The sequence below is a fragment of the Grammomys surdaster genome, unplaced genomic scaffold (assembly GCF_004785775.1).
Source record: "Grammomys surdaster isolate TR1022 unplaced genomic scaffold, NIH_TR_1.0 125878, whole genome shotgun sequence".
NCBI lineage: Eukaryota > Metazoa > Chordata > Mammalia > Rodentia > Muridae > Grammomys > Grammomys surdaster.
This window is the reverse complement of record NW_021620703.1, coordinates 242,350-270,028: the sequence shown is the minus strand read 5'-3', so window position 1 is coordinate 270,028 and position 27,679 is coordinate 242,350. Positions and strand designations below refer to the sequence as shown.

Here is a 27,679-nt window from a genome sequence, read left to right as displayed (position 1 = left end):
CTTTCTTTCTTTCTTTCTTTCTTTCTTTCTTTCTTTCTTTCTTTCTTTCTTTCTTTCTTTCTTTCTTTCTTTCTTTCTTTCTTTCTTTCCTTCCTTCTTGACCTGGTGGTAATTGAGTAGGGAGTTGTTCAGTTTCTGTTGTTTCTGTTGTTAAGTTCAACTTTAATCCATGGTGACCTGATCAGGTGCAAGGGGTTAGTTCAATCTTCTTGTATTTTTTTAGGCTTGCTTTTTGACTAAGTATATGGTACATTTTGGAGAAGGTTCCATGAAGTGCTTAGAAGAAGCACTTTTCTTTTGTGTTTGGGTAAAATGTTCTGTAGATATCTCTTAGTTCCATTTGATTCATAACCTCTGTTAGTTATTTATCTGTTTAGTTTCTTTCTAGATGACCTTTCCATTGGTGAGAGTCGGGTGTTGAACTTTCCCACTGTTAATGTGTTGGTTCAAAGTGTTATTTAAACTCAAATCATGTTTCTTTTATGTGTGTGAGTGCCTTTGCATTGTTGTCATAGTTATTCAGAATTGAGTTGACATCTTGCTGGAGTTTTCCTTTGATGAGTATGATATGTCTTTCCCTATCTCTTTTGATTAATTTGGTTGAAAGTCTATTTTATTAAATATTAGAAAGGCTGTTCCAGCTTGCTTCTTGGGTCTATTTGCTTGGAAAATCTTTTTCCATACCCTTATTCTGAGTTAACATCTATCTTTATTTCTGAGGCATTTTTCTTGTATGCAGCAGAATGCTAGATCCTACTTTAGCATCCATTCTGTTACATTGTGTCTTTTGTTTGCATAATTGAATCCATTGATATTGGGATGGCTTTTGGTCTCTCTCTCTCTCTCTCTCTCTCTCTCTCTCTCTCTCTCTCTCTCTGTGTGTGTGTGTGTGTGTGTGTGTGTGTGTGTGTGCATGTGCATGTGCATATGCTTCCCTTTCTTTGGTTTTTCTAGTGTGGAATTATTTATTTCCTGGGTTTATTTGGGTGTAGTTAACCTCCTTGTGTTGGAGTTTTCCTTTTAGTGTCTTCTGTAGGGCTGGATTTATAAATAGATGTTGTTTAAGCTTGGTTTTGTTGTGGATTATCTTGTTTTGTATGGGGATTGAATGTTTTATTGTTTATAGTAGTCTGGGCTGGCTTTCATGGTCTCTTGGTGTCTGTAAGACATCTGCCCAGGCCATGCTGGCTTTTAGCATCTCTATTGAGAACTTGGATGTAATTCTGATAGGTCTGCCTTTATATATTAGTTGACCTTTTTCTTCTTTAGCTTTTAATATCCTTTCTTTGTTCTGTACATCTAATGTTTGATTATTATGTGGCATGGTGGTTTCCTTTATTGCCCAATCTATTTGGTGTTCTATAAGCTTCTTTATTTTTATAGGTAAGTCTTTCTTTAGGTTTAGGGAATTTTTCTTCTATGATTTTGTTGAAAAGATTTTCTGGACCTTTGAGCTGGGATTCTTCTTCTTCTAGTCCTATTATTTGTAGGTGTGGTATTTTTATAGTGTCCCAGATTTCCCAGATGTTTTGTGTTAGAAACTTTTTAGATTTAACATTTTATTTGACTGACATATCTTTTACTGTATCTTCTATGCCTGAAATTCTCTCTTCCATCTCCTGTATTCTGTTGGTGATGTTCGCATCTGTAGTCCCTGTTCTCTTATCTAGGTTTCCATCTCCAGGATTTCCCCAGTTCCTCTTTTCTTTATTGCTTATATTTGCATTTTCAGGTTGGGATCTCCTTCACCTGTTTGGTTGCGTTTTCATGTATTTCTTTATGGGATTTATTAATTTCCTCTTTAAAGGCTTTCATTGTCTATGCAAGCTTGGATTTAGGGTAATTTTCTTGAGCTTCAGCTATGTTAGGACATCCAACACTTGCTGCAGTAGGATGCTGGGCTTTGGATTGCCCTAGCTGTTGTTGATTTTTTTTTTTACCCTGGCCTTTAGGTATCTGGGTTTTATGGTTTGTATAGCTTTAGATGCTGATTTCTAAGTTTGTCTTTATTAGATGGGTGGGTTTTTTTTTTTAATGTTTTTCCCCTTGGTTTCTCTTTCCTTTCCGTCTACTGCCCTGAGTGGCCTGGGTTCTGGTAACTAGTTTTCGTGTCTAGTAAGAGTGTCTCCCTTATGGCATGTGTGACCTTTGGGGTTTTGGATTCTCACCTTGCCTCTAGAGTCTGTAGGATCAGTGTGGGCTGGGGTCCCCGGGGCTGATGGGTCTCCAGGAAACAGGAAAAGTTGTGAGCTGGAAAATGGATTCCAGAGCATGCAGTGCAGTTTAAGGGTTAAGTGTGTTTTAGGGGAACATGGTGGGCAAGGGCTTGGGGCAGGGTCTTACCTGGTTGTTCCCAACACTAGCAAAGTCTCCAGGGATTGCAAGCAGAGTTGTGGAGCAGGGATGGAATGCAGGGTATGGGGTTCAGTTTACCATTTTTGGGTGCTCTTTCAGGCAAGTTGGCAGGGTGGGGCTTGGTGGTGGTAAGGTGTCTTACCTGCTGTTTTTGGTGCTGGCAGGCTTTCAAGTAAGCAGGCAGAATTGTGGGGCAGGAAATAGGGCAGTTTGGAGTGCCATTTACCACTGTTGGTGTGCTTTCAGAGGAGTCGGAGAGCTTGCTTGGTATCTGGTGTGGAAAGGCCTGCAGGAAAGCCAGGCATAGTCATGAGGCACCAGGTACAGGGTGCAGTTGACTGTGTTGGGTGTGCTTTCCCGTGAGTTAGCAGGCAAGGTCTCCATCATTTTTCTATCTTGATCATTGAAGCAAGACCTCTTATTCAAACCCAGAGTTTATGCTAGTCATCTTGCTCTGGGGATCCCTTGTTCCTTCTCCTGAGGCTAGAATTATAGGTGTCTCCACACGCAACACATGTATGTGGATTCTGGGAATCAGAACTGTTGTCCTCACCCTTGTGTGGCCAACATTTTCCCCACTGGACCATTGCCCCAGCCTCAAGCTTTGCCCAGTGAACCATTGCCCAACCTGTATCTAATATTATCCATAAATCTCTTTTTCTCTGTTCTTTTACTTTCAGCCACTTTGAATCTATCAACTTAGACATATGTACTATAAGTCATCTGGGTAGGTAAATTCACATCTGAGCTTTGGAAATAATGTGGAACATTTCCTTTTGACTGACAAGTTTGGACTATGTACACTTTATATAAACGTTAATACCTCTGTGTTAACTCTATCATCTTGATCTATACCCATCTTCTTACCATTCTTGTTACTTTTGATTGGATCATTGAGTTTCTTAATATCATTTATTTTACTGTATCAGTGTAAAAATAATAAACACAGTTAGAACTATCTTAATGTTACTATGAGAATTTAAAAAATATATACTTAATCAGGCTCACTAATAATATAATGTTTGCTTTCTTTTGTTTGGATTTTTATGCATCCATCTATCCATCCATCCATCCATCCATCCATCCATCCATCCATCCGTCCATGTATCCCTATTACCTCTACCCAGGACTATTTTTCTTATCATTACTTCTCCCTGAAGTAAATCCATCCTTCCTTTAAGCGTACATCTACTGATTACACACTTCCCCAATTGTTTCTTTGAAAATGACTTCATGTCGCTGTAATTTTGATGAATAATATGTCTGAACATTTGTTAATCATGGAGTCCAGACATGGTAATCTCAGATCAATGTTTTAATACTTATACTACATGGTTTGATTAATACAGCCCTGCAGAACACCTTGACATCAGTAAACACCACTGTTCATGCTGCTCCGTGAACCTGTAGGATCTTATTCATTTTTCTTTACTTCCTTTCATCCGTGTCTTAGAGTTTTTATTATACAGATCTTTTGTCTCCTTTGTTAAATTTACATTCTATTATTTATTGCTGTTACAAATGGGGCATTTTTCTTAATTACTTTTTAGTATAGTAATTAACTATAGTAATTAACATATTACTATATGTTAATCTGATCTCTTGGCTCTCTACTGATTTCATTTATTCTAACAGGCTTTTGTTTTGTTTGTGACATTTATAGATTTTCCTATATAGCAGATCATGCAATCTTCAAACAGAAAAATGTGACTTCTTCTCCCATTTGGGTCCAATTTCTCTCTCTCTTTGTGCATACTTGTACAGTGCATGTATGTGTACACATATATGTATGCGCATGTTCAGAGGACACAGGAGGATGTTGGGTGTCCTTCTCTCTCACCACCCACCCTTATCCCTTAGACCAGCGGTTCTCAGTCTTCCTAATGCTGTAACCTTTTAATTCTGCTCCTCATGTTATGGTGACCCTGAATCATAAAATTATTTCATTGTTATTTCATAACTGTGAGAATCACTGCCCTAGAGAGAATGTTTCACTAGACTTGGAGCTCACTGTCTGTTGGCTAGACTGTCAGCCAAAAAGCCCAGATATCTCCATTTTCCCCAACACCCAACCATGAGCTCTCTGATTACAGGAGCCTGCTGCCACAGTCAATGTTTTACCTGGAGATCCATAATCAGGTGATTCACGGTTGTACAGCATGCACTACCACAGAGGCATCTCCCCAGCCACATTCTTTTTATGTATTATGTGTTTCCTCATTTCACTTCCTTAAGGAAAATAATTTGTGTGGCAACTAAAAGCATTGCCAAGGACACTGGTTGGTACAGTAAAAGAATTACAGATGGTACCTTGAATATATATCAAAAAGAAGGCTAGCAAAAAGCTAATCAGATCAGAGTATAGAACAGTGTTAATTGAAGAGCTGCTTAGCGGTAGAATGGGGATGACTGGTGTGGTGGTTTGAATGAAAATGGCCCCTATGGGTTGAGAGGGCATGGCTCTACTAGGAGGTGTGTTCTTGTTGGGGTAGGAGTGACCTTGTTGAAGGAACTGTGTCAGTAGGGGTAGGCTTTGAGGTTTCAAATGCTCAAGCCAGGCTACTATTCTTCTCTCTTCCTGCTGGCTGTGGATCTGAATGTAGAACTCTCAGTTCCTTCTCTAGCACCATGTCTGCCTGCATGCTGCCATGCTCTCTGACATGACATCAATGGGCTGAAACTCGGAACTGAAAGCCAGCTGCAATTGAAAAGTTCCCTTTATAAAAGTTGCCGTGCATGTGTCTATTCACAGCAATAGAAACCTCAATTAAGACAACTGTCTAGAAAGAATATGCTGGCTATATTCATGTAATTCCGTATGTACATTACCGAAACTATTATTCTATGCATTACTTGTAGACAATATTTTTATTCATCTTAATAGTAAAATTAAAAGTAAAAGTAAATTTAATAATACAAATTGTATAAATAATAAAATAATTAATAAAAAAATAATAAAAATAATAAATTTTTTATTTCATTACAGTCTGTAGAAAAACAAAGAGTTGAAAAGTGTCCAGATTATAAGATCAGAATCCCAAGCCATGTGGAAACTCATGAACATTATTTAAATATATCTTATCTTGATGAATTCTTTGTGTGTATATCACCATTTCTCATCTCTTTGTAAAACATCTGAAGAAACATTTAGCCATTCCTCCTGTATTAGATTTTTTTTCCTATGACCAAATACTTGACAAGGAAGGAACAGCTTACAGGAAGAGAGTTTATTTTGAGTGACAGTCCAAGGGGACCAGTTCACCATGTTTCACCAGCAAAGACTGGCTGCAGGAGCTTGAAGTTGCTGATTGTGTTGTGTCCGCCGTCTGGAAGGAGAAGGTGGGCAGGAAATGAGTCCAGGCTATAAAGATCCTGTCCCCTGCATTTCACTTTCTTCAAAATTTCTAGCTCCTAAAGGTTGGCTAGCCTTCAAAACATGGCCACCACCATCTGGAGACCAAGTGTTTAGAGGTAACACATGAGCTTTTGGGGGTCACATCACATTCAGTAACTCCCAAATGGAACACAGAAATAAGGCATTGTTGATTCTTGCTCTCTCCAATAGAATATAGGAATTCTGTATATCTCTACAATGCATTTGCAGCAAGAGCTGGAGTCTGCAAGAACAGACATTAGCATATCCATCAACGTTTGTTCTCTCTTTGAACCAGACTGTCTTGTTTTGCATTGGAAAACCTATTTTAGATGCTTTCCCCAAGCTTTGGATCCTAGTTTGCTTCACACTACATTTTCCGAAGCCAATTCAGAGAAGACACCCAGTACCATCATTTTGATGTGCCATTTTTCCCCTTGTTAACAAGGAATTTAAGTGACAGCAATATATGTAGAAACTTTTCTGAAAACACGCTTTCCTTTTAATCTATACACAGACTCAATTAGTGTTTGGGTCAGCAAGTGGAGAGGCTTTTATAGGATCAATCATTTTGGGTTAAGGAGTAGACACCCTGCAAGCTTACTAATGGAATGGAAATAATGCCTGGAACCACTCCAAAGAATAACAGTCTCGGCGGAGCAATTAAATATGAATGAGGAATGTTTGCTGAGAAGTTCAAACACATCAATGAGGTTTATAATTTTGGCTTAATTTATTCAGCACCTTCCAGTGAGCTGATGCTTGACGACCTGAAAACATTCTAGGGCCCCGAATCTGTTGCATTCTGTGCAGAACTCTGACAGTCATCAGAAACAGCGTTTCTTCTTCATCTTCTCAAGAACTGAAGGTAGAGAAGAGAGAGTGGGAGCTGGGGCGAGATTTCAGATATGAACACCACTTCAGTAATAGATCCAGCAGTGTTAGGCTCAAGCTAGGAAATCTCAGCTCATTGGTGGGAAGTATCAGTGCTTGCCACCATCATCTCTGCTTGCAACAGTAGGATGTAGACTAGCTACCATCCATTCACTTGAGGAATTACTTCAGTCTGTATGTGAAGATCATTACTTTTCTCTTTCAAAAAAAGAAACCTGTCTTTTATATTAGTGTGTGGTAGAGTACAGTATTACCAATTGGCTCAATGATTAAAAATTTGGGGAAACAAACACCAGGATGAAAAAAGTGGCATTTTCAAATGTATTCCAGTGCTTGCATAAATGACTGTTAAGGAAAGGTATCTGGCACTGAAGAGGTGTTACTCATTTTTCTGGGGATTTTCATTTAAATGTGTGGGATACATCACTTGCTCATTTATTAATTTAGGTTTTCCTTCCAGGAAATGGAATCATCAAACAACTAGAATTTATACAATGGGCAAGAAATTCATATGGGTTCAGAATCTGAGAGACACTCTTATTGTGTGGCTCACGGCCTGACACTATCATTTCATCCTAGAACACCACGGTGTTGAGGAGAGGACCTGTTCTCATGAGAAATGATACATCTTATCAATGCACTACAAAGCCCAGATATTCATTTCTGAAACAGGTTTACAGCATCGTTAAAGGAAAAGCTGAGACATCACCATAACTTACCTGAATAGAAGTTGGAAACAGGTCCTCTAAAGTAGAAACCTGCAATCCCAGCGAGGCATTTAAAAGGGGGTGATTGACAGCACTGTCCTGGCCAATTTATGAGCTGAGAATGTCCTATACTTTCAAAGATTCTTTCAGGCTACCACATGCCTGGTCTCTATGGCCATCATTGAATGTGTTTCTTTTACAACTGGGATCTGCAGAGTGTGTTTTACACACACTCTACCGTGATTCACTAGCACACCATGTTCCATCTCTGGTGATGTGGATCACACATATCTTTGCTTACGTGACTCCCCCCCCCCCCCCCCCCCATTTCTCACCTATTAAAATCTATTCCCAAGCGAACTTTTCAGCAGAAATGCTGTTTTCCTTGTGGTGTCCTGCTTCCATTCCTGGCGACCTTTGAGGGATCCTTCTTTTAATTATTCTATCTCATCATTTATTCTTACATTATGCGTCAGTTTCCTGGCGCTTAGTTTGTTACATGGGCTTGAACACTAGGATGGAATGTCCTTTTTGGGTGCATTATTTAAGGCTAATTTCATCTCATGGTGGTTTTGTCAATGTGGTTATGTCTAACAAGAGGATAAAAGGGGGGAGAAAGGAGAAGGGGGTAGAAGAAGTGAATCCACATTATACTGAGCCCCTAAATTTAAAAATAAGCTACCGTTTGGGCTTTAGTTAAAAATAGTTAAATACCCAAGATTACATTACAGCTTATTCAGTCACTTGTCAAAATACCTATAATTAAAAAAAAAATCAAACTTTAAAAACTGCTGACCAAGCCTTAATGTGCAGGGTGAGTATACACAGTATGGAGGGCATATTCAGATTTACTTTTCAGACTTACTTTTAATTTTTGAAATAGAAACGCTTGTATTGGTCATAAAACTTAACAGTAGGATAACAACTGCTAATATCATTGTCATGTTTGGAATAGATATTCAGGATGATCACCTTTCTATTGTGTATGCTGTATATACTTTGTCTACAAAACCACCTTAAAGAGAAATTATTCTTCTGTACATGTCACAAAGCTGCACCCTGGAAGAGTACCAGGGAAGGACATTTAGCCTTTTATGGACTTCCCCAAGCTGTAACCTTCCCAGCAGAGATTTTAGACATTGGTTGTAAGGTGGGAATATACTCAGGCAAATGTACTATCAGAGTCCTGAAAGCTAGAAGCCACTGTTGAAAGTGCGCTTACTGATTTGGCAGCTGGCCATCCAGGGTGTTTCTTCCTTATCATGCAAGTCTCACATTTCTATAAGACTATTACTACTCTTCCCACATCTCGATTAGAAAATCTGGGCATAGAAAGACTTGATAATTTATTCAAGGTCATACACAAGTAAGTAGAACAACCACAGTCATAAATACAACATGATTTCAGACCTTTCCTAAACACTGATGTGCTATGTTTATAGCCCTCTGGGTGTGCACATATGCATGCACACAGGTGTGTACACACACATGTACAACACATGCATAGTTTTACTCAAACATATAGAGAAAAATTACCCATACACACTCATACACCCACACAGCTTTATTCATGCCAATAGAGAAAATCACATACACACACATCCTTACTCTTACCTATAAAGAAAATCTCTCTCTCTTTCTCTCTCTGTCTCTCACACACTAACATACAGAGTCTCTCTGTCTCTCTCTCTCACACACACACATGTATAAACACACACACACAGAAATATAAACACAGAATCACATATGCACATATTCTTACTCATAGAGAAATGTCACACAATACACATAACCTCATTAATCATACCTATAGACAAAATCTCACTCTCGTACATGTATGCATGTGCATGTACATGTGTGAGAACATGTGCTTGTGCGTGCATGCGTGCACGTGCACACACACACACACCCCTACTCATACTTATAGAGGAAATTCATGACAGAAATACAGCCACAGAAATAGCAACAACAACAAACCTCTACTGTAAGGATATTATTTCTGCTCTACATTTTCCCCTGAATTCTCCATGGTAATTTAAACATTTTAAAGTAAAAAAGCACATTTTGAAATAGTTCTTCCATATTTCAGAATGAGGACAGAACAAGGGTGTTATGCTGGACACTGAGGATAGCTATAGGATTGCAGTTCAGTGAGACATGCTGTTAGCCATAGAGAAGTCCAGGCAATGCCTTGTATCTTGGGGCCATTTCTCATTAACTATGTGAGCGATTTATGCCTCCAATTTTACTACAGAAAAAAACTAGTTAGCGGAATTGTCATTTGTAAAAAATTTGCATTTTAAATACATTCATGGCCGAGCAGTGGTGGCACATGCCTTTAATCCCAGCCCTTGGGAGGCAGAAACAGGTGGATTTCTGAGTTCAGGGTCATCCTGGTCTAAAGAGTGAGTTCCAGGACAGCCAGGGCTACATAGAGAAACGCTTTCAGAAAAAAAAAGTCTTAAATACATACAAACATATGCATAAACACATATACATATATGTTAAATAGATACATGTACCTACATATGTATACATAAATATTTAAATTTATATATTAAATTTATATATAGACTATATATAAATAATTTTCTTGTATTTTAGTTATATTTTATTCACTTTACAATTTTAGCCTAAATTATTTAACTGAAACTCTTTTGTCAGTTATATGGAATCCCGTTAGTATACTTGAGCTACTCAGTATATTTAATGTAGACCCAAAATGTCATATTTTTAACCTTTTAAGTAAGAGGAAAGGAAAACTATGCACTCACATGTTTCAACAAAGTTAAATCCTGCTTTTTGTCTCTGCTGGTTTACTCTACATCAGTGTCACAAGATGGAATGGCAAAGAATACTTGGATGTTTCCTGAGAGTTTCGATTTGGCTGTGTACAGCATATAGCATCTTACTGCCTGAAATTGCTATGCGTTCTTGGGCTTTATGTCACATGTAACATGTGGTAGTAATGTAATGTATTCAAATTTAGTACGATGTCAAAATACCCTCCCCAAGTAATTTAAAAGTACAGATAGTAATATTATGTAATGGGAGCATTTTTAACCTTATTTGTTCCTGTGAATAGCGTTATTTGAAATAATTACTATTCATATTTTGAAAGGTCAGTGTTTTAGAGCATCTAATACACCATTGTTTCTACAGGTTTCTGACTTAACTGTCCCAATGCTGCTAACCATCTGTTTGGCTTTAAGCCTTTTAAAAAGAAATTACAATTCAGCAGCCAGCTTCACAGGCTGCCTACTGCTGTGCATAGAGCATTCTTTCTCCAAGGTTCATGATAGGTTCTTACTGCCCCAGACAAGTAACCTCAGTAATACTTCCTGTAAAAAGGAAGAGAGGGTTTATGTGTTATTTATATATAACAACTATGATGGCCATTTTTTGCTGTCTGACTACATCTTAAACGGCTGGGATACCTGTGAGAGATCTTCTCTTAATTGCGTCATTTGAGGGGGACTATATGCCTTCAATCCAGATCTTTAGAGGTGGAAAGAGCTACCTTTAATCTGAACCAGACCTTCTGCTGCCAGAAGCCTATAGAGAGGACATGGAAGAAGGAAGCTTGCTCTCTTGGCCCACTTCCTCTTTCTCTCAGTCTCTCTCTGGCAAATCCATTTCCAGGCAAGAGTCTACTTTGAGATTCTGGCATATATTGAAGACCAGCTAAGACATCCAGCATGAATAACTGCTGTATTCTTGGACCTTTCATTGGTAGATAGGCATTTTTGGACACAGCCTCTAGGCCATTTTAATAAATCCGTGTGTGTGTGTGTGTGTGTGTACGTGTATATATGTATATATGTGTATATGTGTAGAATATCTATATTCTATAAACTCTGTTCCTCTAGTAAACTCTGACTAATATAACATTTATACACATATCAATTAATAAACTCTTAGGTCACAGAGAAAACTATATCACAGAGGCAAAGAAGAGAGTGACTAGGCAATGTAGCACCCATGTGGGGAGGTTTTCTCGTATGGTGGCCTTAAGGGCTGATGCTCTAGGGCCAGTGTCTTGCATTTGAGCTGAGCCGTTCATCTGCACATTCACTCACCCTTGATCCCTCCTGCACTATCTCAGATCTATGTGTTGATTGTTCGCTGTTCTGAGCTCTGTCCTGGCCCAGGTCTCAGCACAGCACCTTCTCTTTGTAGCTGTTTCCAGCACTGGCAGCCACTGCCTATCCTGTCCTTGACTCCCTGCTAGGAGTGTATCCCCAGAGGAGCAATAACTTAGAATTATATTTGGCAGTAACATCAGATTGAGATTTTTTTCTCTATAAAGATTCTATCACGGATGGAATTTCCATTGATATTGGAGCAAATTATATTACAGATTTCATTGTAAACTACTGTCCTGGGCACCCTAAAATTAAATCAGTGACTCCTAACTAGGTCCTGCTGAATACTGTCATTTCCAGCTCTACACCCTGAAACAGAATATCATGAAGGAGGATTTTATTGAACATTTTATTTATAGAATAATAAGATATGTAATTTCCATGAGAAAATCCCATACTTATTTAAATAAAGTATATCTAGTACACATTTTTATTTGGAGCTCGAGATGGAATATTTTTTTCTGCCGTAATCTTTTGGATGTTATTGTTGTAAGGCATACTTTTGTTAATTTTTACTGTCTTTTAGAATAATCATGATCTTATTTATTTAAAACAGATTAGAGATAGTGGGGATTATTAATACTTATTATCTTTTTGAAAAGATGGAACATGGTATAATATTTTGTGTTAGAATATTAATTATCATTTTCTAGTAATATCTTCATTGTAGCTTAGCTTTCAATATATTTCCACAGGTACTGTGCATTTATGTAAGCAAAGTGTAACCATTTATGAGCAAAGTACATCTATGGCATAGTTTTTTATATTTTTCATTATGTACATGCATGTGTGTGCATGCATACATGTATACTTGCATGTGTGCATGTATGTAATGTATGTATATACATGTATGTGGATGTATTTGTGTCCTTGCATGTGCATGTTTGCATATGCCTGTGTATGTGTGTATGCATGCATGCATGTATGTATGTATGTGTGCATATGTATATGTGCATGTGTATATGTGTGTGCATATGTGTTTGTGCATGCATGTGTGCATATGTGTGAGTGTAGGCATATATGTGTATGTGGATGGATGTGTGAGTCCATGTGTGTGTGTATGTGTGTATGTTCATGTGTGTGCATGGATATGTGTGTGCACATATATTTGTGTGTATATGTGCATGTGTGTGTACATGTGTGTGTGTGCATATGTGTACGTGCATGTGTGTGTTGTGTATATGTGAGTATACCCCTGTTATTTGCCCTTGCCATGTTTGATACAAGTTCAGTGCTGTGTCTGCCAGGCTGCCTGATCTTTGAGCATCTGGGGATTCTCCTGTCTCTGTTTCTCACCTTCCATTAGAAGTTCTAGGATTAGACAAATGCTATTGTAAAGGTTCTGAGCATTCTAACTCTGGTCCTATGCTTGCACAGCAAGTATGTTATCACTGAACCATCTCAGTCCTGTGACATCCATTTTACACTTGTCTACATAAAGCCTCCCAGAGCTTGTAGGAGTTTCCCATCCCTTCAGCATGTTTTCAAATTTTTGTGTTTGTGTTTTCCCCTTGGCATTAGTTCTTGTCATCATCAACTATACTGTATATTTGCCTATAATGTACGAATAGGCAAATGCTTTATGATGCCTGCTATGTTTCTTTCAAGAGTTCCGAAAAGTGTAGTTTCTATCACCGATTCATTTATACAATTATTTTCTTCTTCCTTCATGGCATATGGTGTATATTCTAGAGTTATATTTTTAACATTAAGGCATCACTAGGGAAAAAAGATTAGAGTGTTTTGACATTCCCTTTATTTAAACTCTTACAGGAGAAAAATCAACCTTGTTAGATGAAAGATCCTATATTTATTTAAAGTCTTTGAAGAAACATTAAAGATGGGTTCAAAACATTTGTAATTACATTTCACCTTGGAAAGCTCCACACAGTTCAAGAGACTTTTTTTTTCTTTAAAGCTGCTCAATGAGAAGATACATTTCCTTGAGGATCCTACACAGACATTGTCCACAAGCTGCTGGGATAGTAAGGAAAATACTGAGATAGCCAGCAGACTCCTTCAGATTTTACACTCACTGGCATCTCTTTGCATAGGAACCTTTTTCTGCATATAGGCACTGAGTCCTTCATATATGTCCAAGCTGAGACATGCAGTGTGTAAGGCACACTGCCCACAGTCTAAGAGTCAATGGAAAACACCAAGAGTGGAAAACAAGTTCACCAACCTATACTGGTTATGCATTATAAGGATAAAAATGTCAATATATTGTAATAAATAAACATTGCTAGAATTATTTTTTACTTTAAAATATAAGACTTTAGAGAAATTAAGTTTTATATACAAGGCTCATGTTTTTGGATAAACATCTTCTTTGTTTTTTAAGTCAGCCATCTTGTTTATTTTGTGGTCTTCCCAGATCTTTGCGGCCCTTTATCCCCTCCCCCATCTTTCATCCCGTCCCTCCTCCTCTTCTCTCCCCTCTCCTTTCCTTTTATATTATTTTATTTTCTTCTCATTTGTTCTTTTCCTTTCGGTTTTGGGATTAGTTGTTTTCTTGTGCTTTTAGGATGGGATCTCACTGTGTAGCTCAGGCTGGTCTTGAACTTGGGATCTTCTAGCTTCTAGCTCCATGATGTTGAGATTGCAGGTGTATGCCCTGCTCGAGTTTGTTGTTTGTTTGTTTGTTTTTTGTTCTTTCTCAGATGCCTGTGACACAGGCGAGCTTTATTACTTCTGTGTGTGTATGTACGTGTGCACATCTGCACGTCCGCATGAGTTTGTGTGGCTCCTATGTGTGTAGGAGCCCATGGAAGCCAGAAGTGTGAGGAAGATCTCCTGAAACTAGAATTTCAGGCTGGTGTGAACCATACTGTGGTTCTGGGAACCAAACTGGGTCCTCTAAAAGCAGCATGTGCTTTGAACCTCTGAGTTTCCTCCCTAGGCACTTGAGTTTTGTTTCAATACGAAGTAGAATTTCTTATTCTAATTTATTTATTTGTTTATTTATACATCTTGACTACAATTTGCCCTTCTTTCTCTCCTCTTAGTCCCTCTCCTTCTCCCCTCACCCAATACACTCCTCTTCTGTTCCTCTTCAGAGATGGCCAGGCCTCCACACATATCAATCAGACATGGCATATCCAGTTGCAGTAAGACTAGGCGCTTCCTCTCCTTTTAAGGCTAGACTAGGCTATCTAGTAAGAGGAAAGGGTCCCAGAGGCAGGCAACAGAGTCAGAGGCAGCCCCTGTTCCCACTGTTAGGAGTCTCATGAGAAGATCAAGCTACACAGCTGTGACATATGTGCAGCAGACCGACGTCAGTCCCATGCAGGCTCCTTGGTCAGCATTTCAGTCTCTCTGAGCCCCCTGTGAGCTCAGGTTAGTTGATTCTGGGGATTTTCTTGTGGTATCTTTGACCCCTCTGGCTCCTACAATCCTTCCTCCCACTCTTCCTTCAGAGTCTTCAATCTCAGCCTAACGTTGACTATGGGTCTGTGCATCTGTTACCATCTGTTGCTTGGTGAAGCCTCTCAGATGACAACTGGGCTAGGCACCAATCTGTGAGTATAGATAGCAGAATATCATTAGGACCATTTCATTGATTTTTTTTGCCAGTTGTGCTTGCTTCTATTCTAGGTCTCTGGACTACCCAGCCTCTTAAGTTTTATATTATTATAGCACTAATCAGCACTAATCCTTCAGCACGAATCCCTACTATGTATTGAGTATATTATATACATGGTCTTACATTTTATTCAACATACCACATTTTCATATAGTTTACATAATCTCTGTTATAAGATAAAGAAACTTAGCCTAGGTTGTTCAAATTTTTCAATGTTCTGGCTATGTATCTGAGGCAGGATCAAAACCACTGTAAGTCTGCATGGCCCATTTACTTCTCACTGTACACCTACCATTCAGGCATTCTGGGACATCTGCTAAGGTATTGACTATTTCAAGGACTACCTGAAGTCTACTGATATTTTATGGTGATGGTGGTTACTACAATGATTGTTGCTGAAAGCAACACAGACCTCGCCAACCTTAAGTAAAATTACTGTGTAATTATTCTGTATGCTTCAAGGGATCACATATCTTTAGTTACCCAAATATTCCTCTACACACACTTACCAATACAGTGACTAAATAGAAGTGCCCATATTAGAGACTAACCCTAACTGCCAATTGTGTCGTGTGTGTGTTTAAATGGAAACCATAGATTGATGTTGAATGTGCCCTCCAATTTTATATTTTGAGATTGTTTCTCTCACTGAACCTGGAGCTCATATATTCTTGATTTGGTTATGCTTATTGGCCAATGAGTTCCAGGGATCAGCTGGTTTCTGCCCCCTCTCTCCTGTGCTCAGATCCTAGATGTACACCATAAGGCTTGGCTTTTCATTTCTATTTATTTATTTTATTTTATTGCTGGGGATGAACCCACACTCATGCTTTACTGATGCACTTTGCTTGATGAGACATCTCAGTCCCAGCAATTTTTGTATTAAAATTATTTTAGGACATATAAGGCTAGGTATTTAGAATAAAGTTAGTAATATGCTGGTTTAGAAAAATGACACTATCAGTTCTTCTCTAGAGTCTATGACTAATCTATTCATGGCTATTTGGACAGCTTTATAGCATCAAGCATGAGTTCTCTCCTATCGAGCAGGCCTTAAGTCCAGGTGAAGCTCTTACTCCTAGTCAAACAAAAAATCGTCGTCGTTGTTGTCATCATCATCTCTTCCCCTTCTTCTCGTATTGTTGTTGTCATCATCATCATCCTCTTCCTCCTCTTGCTCATCCTCTTCTTCTTCCTCTCCCTTCATTCTTCCTTCCAGACTAAGGCTCCATAAAGATCCACAGGTGGTCAAAATAGAGAGAGGGACTCTGAGGTACCCAGGCCCAACTGGTACATTTATAACACAACTCCTAGCCAAAGAATCAGGTAACATCATGGAAGAGATAGGTAGAAAGATTGAAAGAGCCAGAGGACCGGGGCACTATCAGATGATGTCTTTCAGATAGGGATCCTGCACTCATGAAATCTCAATAGTGTTGTTGCCTAAATGTTGCCTGTGTAATGACAATACCAGTTGACATGCCAATGAGGCAAGCAGAATCCTACCTGCAGATGAGTTAAAGGCATATTAATGGCTTCTGAGAGAGAATTGATCTGTCTTCTACAGGGATAAGCTCCCTATAGGTTAGATAGGTTATCCGGTCCTAACTGGGCCAGCTCTAAACATATGCACATTAGAGCAATACTTCATGGGTTCAGTAGTTTGTGCGTGTGTGTGTGTGTGTGTGTGTGTGTATGTAAGAGCAAGAGTGTGTATGTGTGTGTATGTGTTGAGAGAGAGAGACAGAGGGATAGGGAGAGGGAAGAAAGACAGAGAGAGAGAGAGAGAGAGAGAGAGAGAGAGAGAGAGAGAGAGAGAGAGAGAGAGAGAGAAGAGAAGAGAAGAGAAGAGAAGAATGCCACGGAGGATTCTCATTTAAGAGTACAATATTTTTCATCATGCTGTCCTCCCTATTCTCCCTCTTGTGTCTCATCTCCTCAAATTTAAATCTTCTTATTAATTGAAAAAAGAAAGCAAGTAAAACAATGTTCAAACAGTGGGTTTAGAATTTACTACTTGGTATAATGAGCAAAACTGTCTACGTGGGGTATAGTTTTTCAGCTACTTTGGTGATCATGGTTAGCCTTGACAATTTGTATTTCAGACAACATGAAGGTGAAAGGGAAAGAGACTGGCATCTTTTCATGGACAGGGAATCTTGCTTTTACTTTAAATTATCCTCCAGCCCATTTCACCCTTCCTGATTCTGCAGTTGAGAAACATCCTTGGTAGATCCTTGGTTTTGGCAGCCAGAGAAGCAACCATCTGTTAAACATCTTAACCAAATTCCATAGAGAAAAAGCAAGAGACTGTTCAGACCTGGATCTGTCTCAACCACTAATCTTTCTATATCCCACAGGATGCGGAATGTGAAATAATATGTAAACACTCCAAATCAGAAGTTGAGGCCTTTATGAAACCCAAAGATTTTAGTATAATAGATAAAAAAGTTCTATGATATGATTAAATAATTGGATCAATTTGGTAGAGCATTTATGTAGGCTTAGGTTTTTCAAAGCCTTAATTTATTTAGGGCTCTTTAACATTTCAATCTCCCTTCTAGCCCACCAAGCAAAGGTAAGAAGAGAGAAGGGGTTGTGGACCTGTTTAGAAGTAGTTCCTTGAATGATTCCAGTCTTCATTGTCAGGACAGCAATAGTCCAGTCCAGTAACAAACACCAAACACAAATCAGGAGCAGTAGCTTGATCCAGCAGAAACCACAAGGCTTGAGTCAAATTGGAATGAGCCACTGGAAACTACAAGAAGCAGCTAGAATACCACGAGAAGTTCTTTGGCATATTTCTCTCTATGAAGTCATGACAACTGAAGATCAGGGAAGATGGAGTGTTGCAAATGCAAGGCAAGGCAATGCAAGAACATTGCTCTCTGTTTATTGGGTTCCATTTATATTCTTTCCAAACATCATGGGCCCTCTCAAGGGTATGCTCCAGCAAAACATCACATGCCCTCTCACGTGTCTGCTTCAGCAAAACATCCTCTCACAAGACAAACATCACACGACACACCTGAGTCAACAAAGAAACCAGAAATTTCCACTTCATATTTGCTTGAAAGATTGTAGTCATCTTTAAAAATAATGCCTATGGAAACAGTCTTACTTCAATATTAGGAAGCTACAAGACTGTCCTGTGGTCTTCCATTGCTAGTGCTGTTACGACATTGCACTGGCTTAGAGCTGTTGTAATTCTCCTGGCCTAGTGGAGATGGAGAGGAGGAGTCTGACCAGCTTATATGGAGGTGTTTTAGTACCTTTGGAATGGAGCCCTGAAAAGCAGCTCCATCAGAGACAATCAGGAACCCCTCTGTGTGGAGTCTCCACTGCACTTTTCTCTACCTCTTATCCTGAACTGTTCTTCTTGTAGGTCCCCGTTGACTTGGGTATGAGTTATAAGAACCTACGCTCAAAGTCAGAAAATCACCTCATGAAATATAAGGTAAACAGCCAGTGTTCCTGCAAGTGGAAGGAAATCCGTGCGGGCTTTTACACACACACAAAAAAAACCCCAAAACAACAACAAAGCCCCATGACAATTAACATAGGGGTGAACTAGCATCTCCAGAGTTTTTTCCTCAAGACTTTCCTATAAAAGTTAAGTTCTGACTCAAAGTTAAAGAAAAGGGGGTTAAAAGGCAGTATGTACACTCAACATGTTAAAATTTGTATGGCATCACAAAGCCTTTAAATGATAGACATACAATGGAATGAGATGCATGCATATGTTCCACAGTATCTAGAAATGAAGGCTCATAGAGTGGGTAACCATAACGTTCATAGAGTGGGTAACCATAACATTCATAGAGAGGGCATCCATACACATGCACTCGTTTGTTTCTGGAAGGTTTATAATAGAGTGACAGAAAGGAGACCTTACTCATCTGGAAGCTGGGAATGGAAACAGAATTCTGACAAACTCAGGGCACCTTGCTTGTGGAGTTGTTCATTCTTATTTCTTCCACAAACCCACGTGTTGATGATGCTAAGGGATGTAGTCTGTCCAAAGCACAGAAGTTGTTACCAGATGTACTATGTTAGCCTCTACAGTGAAAACTGTATGGTTGTGCTTTATGTTTTATAGACATGTATAGCATTGACATTAATGTAATATGATGGTATTTTCACTGTGGAAGATTGCTTTTTAATGTTGCTGCCTTAGTGAATGGACAGTTAGCATAAGAATGGAAGCTAGGTGAGAAGTTCTATGAGCCTGTGTGTGTGTGTGTGTGTGTAACATATGTGAGTGTGTGCACATGTGTGCCAAAGGTCAGTGTTGTGTATCTTCCTCAAATCCTGGGATGGTGTCTGTCTCTCACTGAACTTGGAGTCTGTCAGTTCAGCCAGCTGGCTATTTGTTGAGCTCTGCAGATCTCATATTTCTCTGTAGAGGGGACTTCTTTATAGGGGACTTAGGTCACCTATTTGTTTTTTCTGATTTTTATTCACTTTACTTTTTTTAATCAATGTTTTGTGTCACTCTGGATGGTAATTCAGATGCCAGTTGCTGTATGCTCTGTCATCTGATTTTTTAAAAATTATCTATTATGATTATGTTAATGGATATCTTGCCTATATGTTTGTCTGTGAACCATATGCCTACAGTGCTGGTAGAGGTCAGAAGAGTACATTGGATCCCTTAGTACTGTACTAGATGGTCCAGAGCCATTATGCCAGTGCTAGGAGCTGAGCATGGGTCCTCTGTAGGAGCAGCCTGGGCTCCTGCTGCTGAGCCATGTCTTCAGCTCTTCACTGTTTCCTTTTGTAATAATTGGTCATGCTTTCCTCCATGTACAATGCTTATGTCTCAGAACAGGCTGTTGTAGTGTTTCTCTTCTCATAGCTCTTGTCTATGTTTTCCTTTTGTGGTGCTGGAGATGATGCTGGGGGCCTTAGGCATAGTAGGTAGGCACCTTACCACAGGGGCCACATGCCTATTACCCTAACTCCCTGTTTCAGAGGTTACCAGAGCCAATGCTTCTGAAAAGACTGTGGCACTTAAGGGTGATGCTATGGAAAACACTTCTTGCAGATCCCTCATAGGTGGATGTGCTTGGAGAAGAGCTGTAGCGGAGAAGGAAGGAAAGCAACTGTAGTTGCTTCCTCACTGAGAAGGTGATTAGGCAATAAAGTAAGCCTTTGCTACTTAGATTGTATATGAACCCGAAGGACAAACCTGCCCCAACCACAAAATGCACAACACAGATGCCACCAAACTGACAGAAAACAGATAACAATGCTAACTATGACAATTTGCCAAATTACGTCAAAGGGATCTAAAATAATTAGTAATGGTACCCAGCAGATGTGACAGACAGCCTGTTAACATGTACTGAAGATTTTGAGCTTCTTTTAATAAGTGCTATTTTAAACCACACAACCCTACAACTCATGTGCAGATAATGACATATGTTCTGACTCATGTTCAGAAATGACATATCTGGGGTTAGAAACTATAAAAGCTCCCTTCTAGGGATAGAAGGTGGGGTGGGAATCAACTTGTAAATACAGCTTGTCAAGAGGTGAGATGGGCTGACCTGAGAAAGAGTGCTTAGGGGTTTTCTTTTACGAGGAAGCTTAGAGACCTCATTACTGAGGTGTAAACTGAGCACTGTATCACAGCAAGGCAGCTCAGAAATGATGGGCGGCAGATAATCCAAAGTCTACACAGTAGGGTGTAGGCTTATATTTTTTAAAACCTACTTTTAATAAGGGTTCTCAAATGCTTCACCCCCTTGTAGCTCATCATCCAAAGATAGAGGAGAAAAGATGGTAAATAGGACAAGGGGATGTGGGTCTGTTTAGAAGTAGTTCTTTGCGGTGAATCCAATCTCTGTTGTCAGGATACCAGCAGTCCAGTTCAGTAGTGTCAGGATAGCAAACACGGACCAGCAGCAGTAGCACGATCCAGCAAAAACAGCCAGACCTCTTTCAAGGAAAAGAAGAACAATGAAGATGCAAGACCAGGGAAGCATTGCAAAGCTGGCTATCTGAGCTCCCAATCGCTGCCCCTGAGTCCTATTTATACCTCTTCAAACATCCCATGGATAACCCATGTTCTTTCATGGGTCTCACTTCAGCAAACCACCGTGTGTGTCTGTCTTAGTGAAACACCATTTGTCTGTATCACCTGATATATCCAGAAACTTCTACTTCAGCAGGGTATGATCTAGGACAGAGGGCAAGAAGCAAGAAGTATACCAAAAAGGTTGATCATCTTGTCCTGTGGAGCTGAGGTAGAGTGGGCTCTGTTTCAAGTAAGGAAACAAAGCTTGTTTTGAGTTGAAATGTTCTTTTGGCTGCTTCATGGAATATTTGTTATAGGAGGGAGGAATCCAAGCAGTTATTCCATTTGTGTGAGTGTCAGTGACCCGGATAAGGGACAGGAGAGACTAGCTTAGATTCAGTATATATACTGCAGATCGAGACAGTGAATAATAAATTAAGCAAGTGGGGATGCTTTTCCGTAAATGTTATTCTTCTACTGGGGGGGGGGGAGATTGGTATAGCATACAATTAACTATTTTTCAGTACATGGTACTTGAACGGCATTTAGTATATCCATAATACCAGGAAACCCCAGTCTCCACCACTTTCTAAGACATTATCATTCTAGAGAGTGGTCAGGAAGTGTCCCTATTCATGCCAGGGTCTGACAGCCATCATCAGTTTGTGTTCTCTGTATGTGTCTTTACTAACTCTCTCTATGCCCGTTAGTGATAAGACATACTGTATAGTCTATCGTGGTTATTGTCTTCTACTTAGCAGATGCCTTCAAAATTTTCCCATGGGGAATGGTTTCCAACAATCCTTTTTCATTCACAATAAACACTGCATTATAGTCCCTCCCCTCTCAGTTGATTGATATTTGAGCTATTCCTATTTTTTTTGAACGACTACTTTTATGTCCTTAATGCACACATTGACCTAACTGGATACATATTCTCATATAAGTTTTCTCCCATATCTACAGCTCAGAGGATAGGATATGACCACAATCATTACATGAAGACTATAGTAATATAGCCAATGCTTATTCCAATCCATTTCTTCTTTTATACTCCGAATCATGTTTGGATGCTTTGGTTATTTTGAGGAGATAAATTCACAGAAACCAATGCCGAAGCTCAGTCTAACGTTCAGCCAGTCGGGTTCGGCATTGGGTGGCTCCTGGAAATAGAACTTTGAACTTTTGTTTCAGGACTGCTAGAGACCTGGGCAGGAGCCAGCAGCTGAGAAGGAGCACAGTCGTGCAGATGCCACCTCCTTGCCTTCTCTATCGGTGCAGCCTCTTTTCTGAGTCATTTCTGTTTTTAAGGCTGATAAATATTGCTACTATGAACATTCATGCAAACGCTTTTCCGTGGCTATATGTTTTTATTTCTTTGGAAACAAAATAGCTGGAAATAGAACTCAACAGCAGTGTGGACACATGAAACAGCTTTTACCTCAAAGGAAGTAAGTCTGCTTATTCTGGAGCCAAATTGTTACCACAGACCATGAGAAAAGAATTATATTACCCCTAGATTCCATGTTCCAACATGGTAACAATTTTATGAAGTTTGTATAGTGACAGATGAAGAAAGTAATGCATCAAGACTTTTTTCAAACCTGCTAAAGGCAAGAATGGGGGGTAGGCAGGTTACAGATTGGTGGATTTATCTCAGCTAAGGCCTCAGATCCTATGTGAGTACTTCTGACTTTTGCTTTGGCCTAACTCTAGGTTTTAATATCTTATTTAGTGAAAAGGTTTTTAAAGCCCAATCTAGTTTTATTTTTGTAATGAAATCATTTTGTTAACATACCTAAGAGAAGATCAATACTTAATGAAACCCTTTTTGTTGTAAACGGATAATTAGGCATTAGAAAATGCTTTTGTTAACAAGCATTTGCTTTCAATTGGGTTCATTAAGCAACCAAAGCAAGGTAAATTTTTGGGCATTTTCCTATTGATTTAACTGCATGCTTACTGGTTATAGAGGAAGGGGAACCACAAGGAGAGATCTTGGTAATCTTTGAAATGGTGATCCTTGCATCCAAACTACGGCAAGTATCCAAAACCCAACTGCAGTGGGGTTCTTTTGGATGACCTCAAAGAGTCAGAAAGTTATACTTAGCAATGATTCAACGTCTTTTAAAAGACTTTTCATTGGCTCTTTGTGAATTTCGTATCATGTACTCCAATCCTACTCATATCCCCTTCCTCCCATACCTGCCCTCCATCTTTGCAACCTCCCCCACAACAGAGAAAAAAAGATCTTGTTGTGGAACTGTAGTGTGTCTCAGTGTGTCCCACAATGTTCCCCTTTGTTCACCCTTCTTTGCTTGCAAATGGTTTATTGCAATGAATGGTTGGTCTGGTGCAAGTCCTCTGGCTTCAGCTGTGCTAACAATGCTAGAACTGCATTGCGACTCCTCTCGGGTAGCCTGTTGTTGCCCTGTGTCATGGAGATCCTGTAGCCCTGGATCTGTAGGACCCTTCACACACTCCAGCAGTTCATTGATAGGGTAGATGATGGGGTGGGCCAACTAAAGCCCTATATCCGAGCCTGAGAGGTATCTGAGTTGGTCAGCCTGTCAGCTCTCCCACACCCACAGGACTGGGGCAAGCTCTCCTGCCCTGCCATGGCTGGTCCATCCAATGCCACAGGCAGCAAGGGACAAAGTCAGGCCTCCTATGCTCATGGTATCATCAGGGCCAGCTCTACTGTGCTGCCCAGGCAAGGTTCAGGGCCTGCTGTCCCAGTGCTGTACCAGGTGAGTGGCAGGGCCAGCTCTCCTACTGTTATACCCACAGGACCAACTCACCTACATTCCCCACAACCAGGGCTAGCTCTACCTTGTTGCCCAGGTGAGATGAAGAGCCTACTCTCCCATGTGTTATAGCCAGTGATGGACAGGGCCAGTTCTCTCACTCCCGTGACTCCAGCTTGCCATAGATGGTGAAGGATGAAGGAGGGGAAGAATGCCCCACTACTGTTTATGAGAAGAGAGACAGAGCTGCCTCACAAGCTCACACTCTCAGGCTGGCTCTCTTGCAATCCCCATATCTGGGGCCAGCTATGCTATGCTGCCCAGGGGAGATGGAGGGCTTGCTCTCCCAAGTTCTGCAGTAGATGAGGGGCAGGGCCCGGCCTCACACTCTGATGACCTTGGGGCCAGGTCTCCTGCCTGCTGTAGGTAGCAAGAGGAAAGAGGGGGTCATTTCTCCTTCTCCCATGTTACCTCCCAGCAAACAAGTGGCAGGGCCAGGTTTTCCTCACTCATGCCCTCTGGACCAGCTCACCTGTACCTCCACCACCAGGGTCAGCTCTACTTTGCTGTCCAGGTGAGGTGCAGGGCTCACTCTGCAGAGTGCTGGAAGTGGTAAAGGACAGGGACAGCTCTCCTTCTTTCATACTGCCAGGGCCAGCTCTCCCACAATCCCCAATTGAAGGGCGGGGCCAGTTCTATACAGCCCTCAGACATCAACATGTTCCCAGGTGGCAGCCCAGATCAGAGACATTCACTAGGCCTTTGGTGGTAACAAACCCCCTGCTGCAGGGTCCCCGGCCCCAACCAAGGTCCCTGGTAGCAGCACAGGCCGGGACTCCACCCTAGTCCGAGGTAGCATCCCCAGTTACCCACATCAGGCTGTTCCTCACTACCCTTGAGTCTCCAGCTCTGCTGCTCTCTCCACAGTGCCCACATCCTCCTATTTCTCTTTCTCTTCCATTTCTCTAACACTTACTTCCTCTTCAAAGCGCTGGACTGGTGGTCATCTCTGGCTGGCTAGCTCTCTGTCCTAGCTCCACTTATGCCAGAGTTGTGGTCGTTCTTGGGCTCCCTCCTTGCCCAGGCTCACCCATGTGACCTCGCGTGAGAGTTCTCAGGCTCACCCTGCCAAGGGCCACGCAGCCCCAGATGGGATTTGTCTTGTCTCCACCTAGCTCCCCACCCTGGGAGCCCATCCATGCCTGCACAGCACCAGACTGGTGGGCGTCTCAGGCTAGCTCTCTGTTTGGACCTCCTGGTGCTGGATTGGTTGTCATCTAGGGCTTGCTTTCTTCAGGGAATATTCAGGGAATATATTAGATGTTCACAGGTCAGAACATAGAGCATGGGTATAGCCTTTTTTCTCCTACCTACTGAGGCAGGTGTGACACGGCAGCCATACCTGCAGTGCCTCTAGGGGGCAGTGTGATTCAACGTCTTGACTCAATAGTCTGGCTATATGTCCTGCCTTAATTATTTTATTCTCCTGTAAATACTCCCAAGTGAAAGATCTAGGATCACGAAACAGCTCAATTAGTCTCTCCAGTGTGACCACATGATTAACCATCTTCTCTTTCTATGTCTCCTACTGTGTGTCTTTAATTGGCATACTAAGACAGTAACCAAGCTTAAGTAAGACTGCTGGAGTTGGGGCTTTTCTTTTCCCCCCTTAAAACTCTTGCTTTACTACTAACTGAAAAAAAATTTGGACTTGACTTACCAATTATAATTTACACAAACAGTTATAAAGCAATTCGATATCAAGCAAATGATACAAAAATACAAGCTCATGTAAACAATACATACATTTACATCAGCACATACATATGTTACAATTAGGGAAAGTGCTCAAGAGCTTTAAAAAGAATCAGCATGAGCACAGGTTTGGTTATGTAGTTCTTTTTAGGACATAAGCTGACAAAATCAAAACAACAATAAGAACAAAAAGAAAAACAGAAAGAAAAAGAAGAAAAACCCAAAATATCCAGAAGTATATGAAAAACAAACAAACAGTAGAATTAGATTGATATTTGTGTGTGTGTGTGTGTGTGTGTGTCTGTGTGTGTTTAATCAGCAGAAGAATGGTGAAATGTCTTATTATATAAAGCAATTGCTGACAAGCCTGAAGACCTGAGTTCGATCCTCAGGACCACATGGAATGAAAGAATGGACGAGCTCTATTTTAGTTGGGTTTTACTGCTACAAACAGACACCATGACAAAGGGAACTCTTATGAGGACAACATTTAATTGGGGCTGGTTTACAGGTTCAGAAGTTCAGTCCATTATCATCAAGGTAGAAGCATGGCAGCATCCAGCCAGGCATGCTGCAGGAGGAGCTGAGAGTTCTACATCTTCATCTGAAATACACTAGCAGAATACTGGCTTCCAGGTAGCTAGGATGAGGGTCTTAAAGCCCACACCCACAGTAACACACCTACTCCAACAGGGCCATACCTTCTAATAGTGCCACTCCTTGGGCAGAGCATATACAAACTAGCACAGGCTCCCACACAAGTTGTCCTCTGACCTTCACACATAAACACACACCAACATATACATGCATACACACAAACACACATATATACACACATATACACAAACTCATAAACAAGTAGATACACATACATGCACATACACATACATACATACACACACATACACATATATACACACATTCATGCATATACAGGTGTACACACACAACATGGCATATATTATATTTGTAATTGGAAACACATACACTAAATTAATAAAACCTTTAAATTATAATGAACCACTTAATCAACAGAGAGGTAGAAGCTATATTATCTGTCTTTCTCAATGTCACCTTGGGGCAAAGTTTTTTACTCTGTTAATGTATAATAGGCATAAACTATATTTATTTGTACTTGCTTGTGTAGCTGAACTGAGAAGAAAAGATGTACAGAAAATGAGAACACAACGTTATAGAAGCCCCTTTCTCCAAACACTGTATAGTGAGAGTACTGAGGAACTGTGGTTAAGGTCTCCTTTAATGAAGCTGTAAACTGTGGACTAGAAAATCAGCATTGTAGAGATAATTCCCTTTGCATATCGCTGTCACCTTCGGAGGGATTGAGAGCTCAGAACTGCTGTAGGCAGCTCTAGATAGTCTTCAAGAGCCTAGGGTAAAACTGAGCATGCTTACTGTGTTTTGAGTCCAGAATTGGTCCTCTGGGAGGGTAGTTTTCCTACTCTATATCAGCCTGTTCTGTACATTGTATAAGAGATGAGAGAGGCTGAAGATACTGTGTATTTGACCCTCATGTATTTCTTCCTGGCTGACCCCATAAAGTTCCACTTAACCCAGGAAACCATCTTAACCTAGGAATGGGGTTTGGATGAACTTAGCATTTTTTTTTAAATCTTTTTTGCTAGTGGCATCCATTTGACATCCCTGCCAGCAATGTGAAACTTTTACTTCCGCCACATCCCACAGTATTACTTTTCTGAGGCTTTTAGATTAGATTCCTTGTGAGTGTGATGTTCCCTTCCCTGATGGTTTTGATTTACATTTCATTTATAACTAATGCCACCACACACCTTCCCACTTACCTGCCAGCTATTTGCAAACACCAATTGTTGTGATATTAAAACTCTTCCCCCATTTCAAAATTGGATTTAACAAAAACCCAATTTAAGATTGAATCGCTCCTCTTATTTTTTTTTTGACTTATAAGAATTCTTTCTGTCTTCTGCATGCTGAAACTCTCATTTGACAAAGATCGGCAAATGTGTTCTCCCACCTTGTAAATTCTAATCTCATTTTACCTTGCTGTACTTTGAAGCCCCAGACACAGAAGGATATCTTTTGAAGCACAAAATTTTAA

The 27,679-nt window shown here is 40.2% G+C and overlaps 1 protein-coding gene and 1 pseudogene across 1 annotated transcript in view; one reads left to right on the top strand and one right to left on the bottom strand.

The window, feature by feature from the left end:
* The window catches only part of Tmem117 (transmembrane protein 117), a 437,212-nt gene that overhangs the window by 309,848 nt on the left and 99,685 nt on the right, over window positions 1-27,679 (top strand). The window lies entirely within an intron of this gene.
* On the bottom strand, window positions 25,129-25,253 carry LOC114608223 (annotated as a pseudogene).